This window comes from Aedes aegypti, chromosome 1 (genome assembly GCF_002204515.2).
Source record: "Aedes aegypti strain LVP_AGWG chromosome 1, AaegL5.0 Primary Assembly, whole genome shotgun sequence".
Classification (NCBI taxonomy): Eukaryota; Metazoa; Arthropoda; class Insecta; order Diptera; family Culicidae; genus Aedes; species Aedes aegypti.
In genome coordinates this window covers 11,569,143-11,579,371 of record NC_035107.1, presented here as the reverse complement: position 1 = coordinate 11,579,371, position 10,229 = coordinate 11,569,143, and positions in this window count along the sequence as shown.

Genomic DNA, 10,229 nt, shown 5'->3' with positions numbered 1-10,229 from the left:
TCATAAGAATCTCTAAAGGTGTTTCTGGAATAATCCACAATCAGCACGAGAAGGGTGTTGATTTATGAGGGACGAAAAAGATCTAGGTGTCGCCTTTGAACGGGGATGCCATCCATGGATGAGGAGGAAAAGTACAACTCTTACTGAAAACTAGTTTTGATTTTTTATCTCGCGGTCCAAATATAAAGCTAGACTGGTAAAAAATAAGAAAAAGTTCGTCGACATTCATAATGTCGAACTATTCAAAAGTTTTTTTTTTCAGTAATGACGAAAAAAGAAAGGTATGTGATGTGTATATTAAAACTAGGGTATTTAACCATGTTTCTAAAATGTGAGCATGACTTGTTGATGTTAATTACTAGTTTGAATCAGTGCGCATCGTACCTTCGTGCTGTGCGTACACGAATTCTCTCTGCTCTTGGAAGTTTTCTTAAAAACTACCTAAAGCAATAAAACGGTACTTTTCAGTGCTACCAAAACAGTACTTTTCAGTACTATTTTCTGCTATTGATCCCGTTACGATCCTTGTTTGGGCCCGTGCCTTCGATTTTTCGTTGGACCCGTTGGCGAAAGCTAGCGGTGGTAATCCTTCTTGGACACCGTCTTGGGACCTCTCGAACCTCTCGAAGGTCACGTCTTCTTTCGTTTATTATGTAAACATGGTATCTACAATAAACAAAAGGAAGGGTGAATCTCTGAATTCACTACTTCCTTCCAAAAAAGTGGGTTTTAAAACTGTCACTACACGTGGCAAGAATGGAAGAAAGGACGTTTTCCCGGAATGCGAACTTTCTTCCAAGGGTGAAATGAATAATTGTATCCAAATGAGCAATCAGCTTGATGCTCTAGACAAATTTTCCGAACACCAAATCGAAGCAGCCTCTAGCAAAGGCTCTTTGATTCAAGTGATGAAGCAAAGAGTGCCGCCTATCGTGGTCAGTTGTTCCGAATTTGAGGGATTTAGGCAGGAGATCTTGAACTCCATTAGGGGAATCAAGGTTTCCTTCTAAATCGCAAAGAAAGGAGACTGTCGCGTTTTGCCGGAAAGATCGTGAACTTCTTCTCAGACATCTTGAAGAGAAGAAGCACAAATTTTTTACTTATTACGACAAAACTGAACGTTTGTTCAAAGTCGTCTTGAAAGGTCTCTCAAGTGACTATAAGTCACCTGAAGAGATCAAAAATGGAATAAATGATCTGCTTGGATTTTCCCCAGTCCAAGTAATCATTATGAAAAAGAGAACCCAATCTGGCATTGTTCGGAAAGGGTTTTCTCAAGAATTTTATTTAGTTCACTTTAACAAAAAAGAACTAAATAATATTAAAGCTTTAGAAAAAGCAAAACTTACGTTCGATGTCCGTGTGACATGGGAACATTTCCAGAAACCTGGAGCAAATTACCAGAACCCCACTCAGTGCCGTCGGTGCCAAAAGTGGGGTCATGGTACAAAAATTGTCGCATGGATGCTAAATGCATGATTTGCAGTGGTTCTTCTCACGCCAAGGACGTCTGTCCAGTGAAGGAAGATACCACCAAGTTCATATGCTCTAATTGGGGGGCTAATCATAAGTCAAATTTTTGGAATTGCCCTTCACGCAAAAGAGTCATTGAGGCTCGTGCCAGGCAGATGAAAGATAATATCCGTTACGATAACGGTCGATTTCGGCGCAACATCACACATGACGCGGACGGTAGAAGGTTTCATCAAGCATACTGGGTACACTCAGGGTGTCCATCTATCCGGGAAAAGCGGGAAAAACCCGGGAATTACAAATGACCGGGAAAAATACGGGAATTTGAAGAACACCCCGGGAAAATGTATATTTCAAACTTAATACGACCGATTTATTTAAATTTCAAAGCATTATGGGCGAAACTGAAAAAAATCTCAGAAAGTGTACGTCTACCTGTCATTCGTACTTCGCATCACGACTAATCTTCGGTGAGTTCGTATAGAGATAGTTAACGGTAAAAATCAACATTTCTAGAAAGGTAACTAGGGATTCCAGGCAAGGTTCATAGCGAGATACTTGTTAGATTTCCATTTAAATTCTTGTAAATTTTTAATCCTAGCTGGAATCCTAACTCAGGGTGTCTACTACCTGGAAAAACCTGGAAAACCTGGAATTCTCTGGGAATTTTGGCCATATTCAGGGAAATAATTTTGAAACAGTAATTTATTCATGGTTGAATATGTCCACGATTAACTATTTCGAAACTATTTTTGCACACTTTATTTAATATAAAAAATTTCGGCTGCGCCGCTTCAAAATGCTACTTGAACGATTCAGTTCATTAATAAACTTGGATGCTTTCCGTGAAATGCTCTCAAATAATGCACCATATATTTGTCATTAAGGCCGCACGGGACGTCATTATAATCATCCTATCCATTTGAAGAAGCAGATCTCAAGTACCACTCCATATATGGATGTGAAAAATTTATCACTATATTCTATACATGTGGTGCACAATCGATTAAATTTTCAGCTTCATCGGTTCACTAAAACTCGAGATTTGCTTCGGCAAAGTTTTGATGATAATTGTTAGAGTGAGACAAAAGATAGGGAAAATAACACGGTCTCCCGTGTCCCCTTAAGTACTATAATCATCGATTATTCGTAGTTCCGGAAAAAATGTCTGTTTGTTGCAGGATATGAATCTGCATGATTAAAGATTTCAATATTACGCAGCTTAACAAGACAACATTTTTGCGTGTCACAAAGATCAAATGAAAATGTTCCAGCACATTACAATTTTGAGCTACTGATCCTCAAAGTAGTATAAAATGCTGTTTTTTTTAATGTTGAAAGTTAAACTATGATTGGTATATAGTGATCTATCCCACCAATAATCACCAGAATAGGATTATGTAGGATTTGATTTGAATGCACGAATAAATGTTGAATAAATCGATTTTTTCAACAAGCCGCCATCGTCACACAAAATTTTTCGTTCCTATTATATGGTATATGGCAAGATACCATACTTTTCTAATACATCAACAAATAAATTTTGAGCTTTGAAAGTATCATAAAACTTATAGAAAAGTATTCTCTTACACATCAACTTTGAATTCTGTAGTAAACAAATAAATAAATCAAGCAAATAAATCTTCATATAAGCTGGTTCTTGCATGTAAGTTGACTGTAGTCGTTAAAAAATGCATTTCAACACCCAATATCTCAAAAACTAGAAAATATTTTTGAAAACGACCATGGTTTCAGTAACTATAATTTGAGTAAATAGCAGTATATTGATGCTTGAAACAAAGAAAATGTTCCGCAGTGTTTTTTGATTAATGTAAAAGATTCACGCATACACCAGTAAAATGAATACTTTTTAATGGAACTTCTGAATAGACCTTTTTCGTCAGATCTCAGCCCGATCTCAGAATATAGTTTAAGCATTCCTGTTTTTTGTAGAAATTCTAATGAAATACAAAAAAAATCATTTTATTTCCTTTGCAGTGTTGGTAAACCTCTCTTTTAAGATATTTGGTGTCTATTTTAATGCAAGTCGAAAAAATTTCTATTTTTGAAGGAAGATCTCTAAAGTCTATGTTTTGAACAAAATTGTCTCTTAAGTCACTATATTCATTATATTGCTTACACGGTGTCTCTGGTAGAAAACATTAATATAAAAAAATCAGTATCGATGAAACACCCACCAAATGAAAGCTTAGGCTTTCCCCTTTCATTTGAGACCGGTTTGAAAATGTTCTATCGGGGGGTCCTGAACATTTTTTTTTATTTTAGTAAGAGTTACGTACCATAGGTGATCTTCTTCCACCAATGAATCGCTTGTACCATATGATGACAACTCAATAGAACCGTAGAAGGCCATGACAAATATTTCTGGACAAACATTTGAAAAGGGCTGGAGAGGTCTTGAGCCTTTTTTCAGAAACGTTGCTGTTGAGCCCTTTTTAGCTCGCCCATACAAACTAACACCACTATCAGAAAGATTAGTGTGGGCTCTTCCTGATTAGTATTATAAGCGTTGTAATGGTAAGCGTGATCGAGTTGAATTGGGCTCAACATCGTCTTACAAAGACATTGTTTACCTATGTCGATGTGCCCTTTTTAAATGTTTGTTCAGATTTCCAGTGTTGCTGTTCAGTTGATTATAAATTCAGTAAATAGTAAAATTGTATATCTTTAATCAAAATTTATTCATTTATGCAAAACTAAAATGATTGTAAATAGTATTTAAAACATTGAATAAAAAAAAATGTTTAGAGATTTGAAAGATTTCCAATAAATAACCATTATTTAGATTCAGTTGTATGCTACCGTCTTAAAATTCAAATATATTTTCATAAGATATTGCTTTTTACGATTAGTAATAACCAAAGCGTTTGAAAACATTTACTCATGGATCATTACTTTACCAATGGTTTCACAGATTGCAAAAAACAACTACATTGGCATCAATGGTAGGGAAATCGGCGTTATAACGCTTCATTGCTTAAGTTGTCGCGTTCTAAGGTGTTATAGCGAAAAATTGGTGCTTGTGTCGCATGATAAGTTTATAAATTCATTGTTTTGGGTCAACATTTTGGTTTGCTGATTAGAGGTATGCCTGTTAATAATTACAATAAATATATCCCAATTTCACACCTAATAATAAATATATATATTTACACTACACTCTGTTAGGAGACCTGAAACATGAAACCGAAAAGCCATGAGAACAATCGTTCGAAGATTTGCGTATTGTGTTTAAAGAATTTATGTCTGCAACCGTTATCAGCAATAGTGGTTGATATTATTGAACAGCACATTCTTCATGACATCAGGATTACAGTCTGGTATTGTCCTACAAAAGTATGTCGAGCTTGCACGTTTATTCGTTCAGTAACCAGTTCAAACTTTTGAATATAGCACTGTATAAATATAAATACAATTTAAAACCTACCACTCGAAGCATGTAATGATGTGAGAACAACAATCTCACCAAAACTAAAGGGAAAACGTGGTAGACACAGTAATGCAAAAAGTAAGTGCCAATTGAATTGGTTGGTTGTCGAATCTACACGGTTTACCACCCAACTGAGAATCTTATTCCACATCTGTGCAACATAAAAAAACCCATTTGTTCGCTGATGACTTGTTTCTGATTAAAAAAAATTGATTTGAGCTCCACATGAGCGTTGCAGGTGAGCAGCTGTCTAAGGGGTCTGGATGTTACAATCGCCCCAAACATCGCTTTCAAAATCAGCAGACCTAACCAATCAGTTCAGGGGTTTTTAGAGGTAACACATTTGCACTTTGATTTGAACGATAATGCAGAAACTGTAATAACGTAAATGTAAATGCATATAAATGCGTTCAGGGGTCTTCCTTAGCCGAGTGGTTAGAGTCCGCGGTTACAAAGCAAAGCCATGCTGAAGGTGTCTGGGTTCGATTCCCGGTCGGTCCAGGATCTTTTCGTAAAGGAAAGTTCCTTGACTTCCCTGGGCATTAGAGTGATGCAAATTTTGAAATGTTTGCTCCCCTATCCTTAAACGATTATAATTAAGATAAATAGCATCTTCCCAAAGTTTGAAGTGATTCGGAAGAAATTTGACTGTGCACACGCCAATTGAAATTTATATGGAAATTACTATGGAAAACGCCAATTGTTAGTGTTTAGCCCTCTATCTCTTCGTCATAATATTTTATGAAAAAGTGAATAAATTCTTCTAATGTGAAATCCTTCCAGCTACAACTTTGCCGAAGACCACATTTCGATTGGACGTCAGGATAAATTGCTATTTATAATCATAAAGTGGGTTTGCATTTTGCATGCTTAACCAACTGCTCGGCAGGCAACAGTGGTGCTCCTGGCGGGAAGAATAGATCAAAGTAATCCAGGCTACTATGTTCTACAGCAAAAAAGCAGTGTTGCTCTGAAAGTAATTTAATGATCATTTCAGCATGATTTAGACTTTGTTATCAATAGTAACAAATTATCCTTACGTCTCATCGAAATGTGGTCTTCGGCAAAGCTTTAGCTGGGAAGTTTTCACATGAGATGAGTGTGTTCACTTTTTCATAGGTAATTATGACGAGCAGTTAGAGGACTGAACACAAAAGGTTTGCCTTTTCCATAGTAATTTCCATATAAACTTCAAATAGCGTGTGCACAACCAAATTTCTTCCGAATCACTTCAAATTTCGGGAGGATCATTTTTATCATAATTGACATCGTTTAAGCATAGGGGAGCAAAAACTTCAAAATTTGCATCAGTCTACTGGGCATAGAGTATCATCGTACCTGCCACACGAGATACAAATGGCAACATTGGCAAAGAAAGCTCTCAGTTAATAACTGTGGAAGTGCTCATAAGAACACTAAGCTGAGAAACAGGATTTGTCCCAGTGAGGACGTTAATGCCAAGAAGAAGAACGTTCAGGGGTTAGTTGATTATGTGACGTCCAAAAAAGGGGGTTGGCCTGGGCAGTTCGATCTGCAAGCGATGGAGAAGTGTCCTTTAATCATTTACCCTGTCGATTGTCGAGCATAATTCCGGCGTCATCGGGACTCAAGGCCGATGTAAGGATACTGGCGTAAAAATACTGTTGCTGCTTGCTGTTGCTTCTGGCGTTCCAGAAAAATATGGCAATATTGAGAAAATGAGGAAGACACTGTTGCTTTTGAATAATTTTTGGTGTTCCATTGTTGGAGATTTGAACATCGTCAATCTGTTTTTCGTAATAATGGGAGGTAGTTTAACATTTTCTTGCCCATACTGTACCACACAAAAAAGATTTATCCAATTTAGCTGGTCATCCACGAATACGAATCCACGAATCACATACGCGTCCGCGAAATGGAAAAGTCTCGGCTCGGACCATAAACTGCCGGAGCAGTTCTTCAATTGTATTTACTATCCACTGCTCGATGGATCACCCGAAGAACAAATTGCCCACCACCTTCCTTGCATATGACACTAGGTGTTGTAAATTCAATTGACAAAAAAGTATAATACATTGATCCAAATAATGTCGAGGAATGGGTAAGTATCAGCAGTTTGATTGTGTGATTCATAAAGATGACCTTAAAATAATTCTTTTATCACAGGTGAGGATCATCAGTTGCCAACGCCACAACAAATGTGGATTCACCAGATGAAACTGTAAGAAGCTTTTGAAAAATCGGCATTTTTTGGAAGTGTAATGGGATCTAAGTTTGCTAGCAATTGTAATTTATCGTACTGTTCTGTAAATTATCTCTTTTAAATGAAAAAACGTATTTCAGGCGCTTGATCATTCTGATCAGGTACATAAAAGTTGTTTTCAAACGAGTCTGGATGATGATTTTGCAGAAAAGTTGAGAACTTTTCAAAAACGTGGATTGCTTACCTAATAGCTCGAAGTTCCATATTTCCGCTATCATATCCCGGAGTTTAGTGAAATCACAGGAAGTGGTTTGAGCAAATACGGGAAACAAGCCAGTGAAACCGTGCATTTCGATTTTCAAGTTGCTTGGAATCATGTTAAGGTTCCGGAGAACTCCGAAGCATATGATCGACAGCTTCTTTGAGCTGTAGTAATGTACAATAGTGAGCATTTGTAAGCCGTATTATCCGTATTTACTTTATCGATATGTCGTTTAAATTGGTTTAAATAGAATGGTATAATGCTAAATCTAAATCCTTTTTATTAATTGGTTAACTATTCGTAGTAAAATTTCTCATGGCTACCTAGATAAGCATGAAAGAAAATGACTGTGTGAACTATAATTAAGAAATCAGTACAGAAAAAACTGCATTGTACTGTTTTAAAAAAAATGTTCAGGACCCCCCGATAGAACATTTCCAAACAGGTCTCAAATGAAAGGGGAAAGGCTATGCTTTCATTTGGTGGATGTTTTAGCGATACTGATTTTTTTATATTAATGTTGTTCTACCAGAGACACCGTGCTTACAGTTAATCCTGATGCATAATTTTACACAGTAACATTCAGAGACTATAATGCGAATATTCAATAGGCTCATCTAGATTTTTTTCTCAGATCCCTCAAGGAAAAGCTTCAAGAAATATCCCAGTAATTCCAAGATATTTGATCTGGAATTCTTTCAAAGATGTTCTCGAGATTTTTTTATAGAGTTCTTTCTACCAATTATCCCAGAAATTCATCCACCGAATTTTCGAAGGATGTTTAGAAGAATTTCTCCAGATTGTGCTCCCGTAATTTTTAAATTTATTTCTTTGATTTATTTTTTCGAAAATTATCCCAAACTATGCAGTATTTCTTCAATCGATTCCTCCAGTTGTTGCTCTAAAGAATTTTCCAAACATTCATTTACAGAAATTTCTTAAGAAAACCCACCATAGTTTTGAAGAAATTCGCTTAGATATTTTACCAAGGAATCGCACAAGAGAAAATTATTAAATTCGGCTGGTGAAACGGCTGGTGCAGTTTTCGATAAAAAGTGCTTATAGCGGAAATGAAACGGACTATTCTGCACGCGTTCTGCTGGGCAGTGGTTTGTTAAAGGCCAAGCGGAAGGTGAAGATGCATCGACGCCGAACATTAGATTTTCGGGAGCGCGAATCTGGAGAGCCGGACAGCGGATCGGGCTGGGGACTTGATCGATTGGTCACTCGCTGGTGGTGACCAATCGATTAGGTTTTCAGCTTGAACCGCTTGAGTTTTGGCTTCGTCTCATCTTCACCAGAGTTTTTGTGTCGTCGATTTTTCTTTTCTCGTATTGGTTTGCACGCGTTTTGAGTTCAAATCGACTTCACGTTTTCGCATCGCCGGAGTGATATTTTGCTATTGTGAAATGACCATGCTGATTTAAGTAGCTTATAGCTGCTCAATCAAGGACTGATGATCAATTTGGTGAGTAAGTTTCATGCTTTCATTTTAAATGAACAATATATTGAAAAAAAAAAACTTATATTTATCATGAGAACGATGGAAATGTTACTTAAATAACTTGTACATTAACATTAAAAATCCCAAACCTTTCCTTTTATTTGATTTTATCATTATAAAAAAATAACCTTTGAATGGTTCGACGCTAAAAGTGTCGACTTACCATATGTTCATGTTGTCTTTATAGTGCTATATAGGTGATTTTTTGAACTGAGGTTGCATGAATCGCATCACTTACCAAGGTGAATCCTGATCATGCAGCTATGATCCCTCCCCACTAGCAAAACTCCTTCTCGTGACAACCATGGAAATGCAGAGGTGATCTCGGTTTCTAGTAACAATGGATGTCACACTAACATTCCTTCCCTTCCCCGATGACCGTAAGGACGTGGCCGGCGCCGTTATTGAATTTTCAATCTTTGGAGTTCTCGAAAGTGTACATTGAAGATGGAAAGCTACTCCCAAGCTACATCTCTTGCAGAGGCGACTCGTACCCTCACTTTTTACGTGTTCTGGGGCCCAGATAGCCGTAGCGATAAACGCGCAGCTATTCAGCATGACCATGCTGAGAATCGTGGGTTCGAATCCCGCTGGTCGAGGATCTTTTCGTAAAGGAAATTTTCTCGATTCCCAGGGCATAGAGTATCTTCGTACCTGTCACACGATATACACATGCAAAAATGGTCAATCGGCAAAGAAAGCTCTCAGTTAATAACTGTGGAAGTGCTCATAAGAACACTAACCTGAGAAGCAGGTTTTGTCCCAGTTGGGACGTAACGCCAAAAAGAAGAAGAAGACGCATCTAAAAATGCCTTTTTCGACAAATTGAAAATCAAGAATTTCTATTCGTGGAACAGGTAGATTTGAGGTTGGGGAATCGCCACTGATCTCTTGGTTCCTTGTGCAACTTCGATTATTCTGGTCAATCACGGAGTAGCAACTACGAATTGTACTATCATCAATGCTTATGCTTATGCTTTAGATATTTTACCAAGGAATCGCACAAGAATTCCTACGTTTTTTTCATGTTAATTCCTTTAGAGTTCATTTATGGTTATTTCCAGGAATCGTTCCAACAGTTTCTCGAGGGGTTATTCGAGGAAATCTATCAGGAAGGAAGGACTCCCCAATAAACTCGATCGTCGATTCATCATAATGCTCCTATTGATTTTTTTTTTCTAGGAGTTTCTTCAGCATTTCATCGAAACGTTTTCCAACGAATTTCTCGAATAAAATACCCTTGGGATTCTTCTAAAGTTTATTCAAGGTTCTACACCAGTTAACACCACTGCAAATTTTCCAATAATTACTCCGATCATTCTCATACAAACTTCTTTGGAAATTCCTTCCTATATTA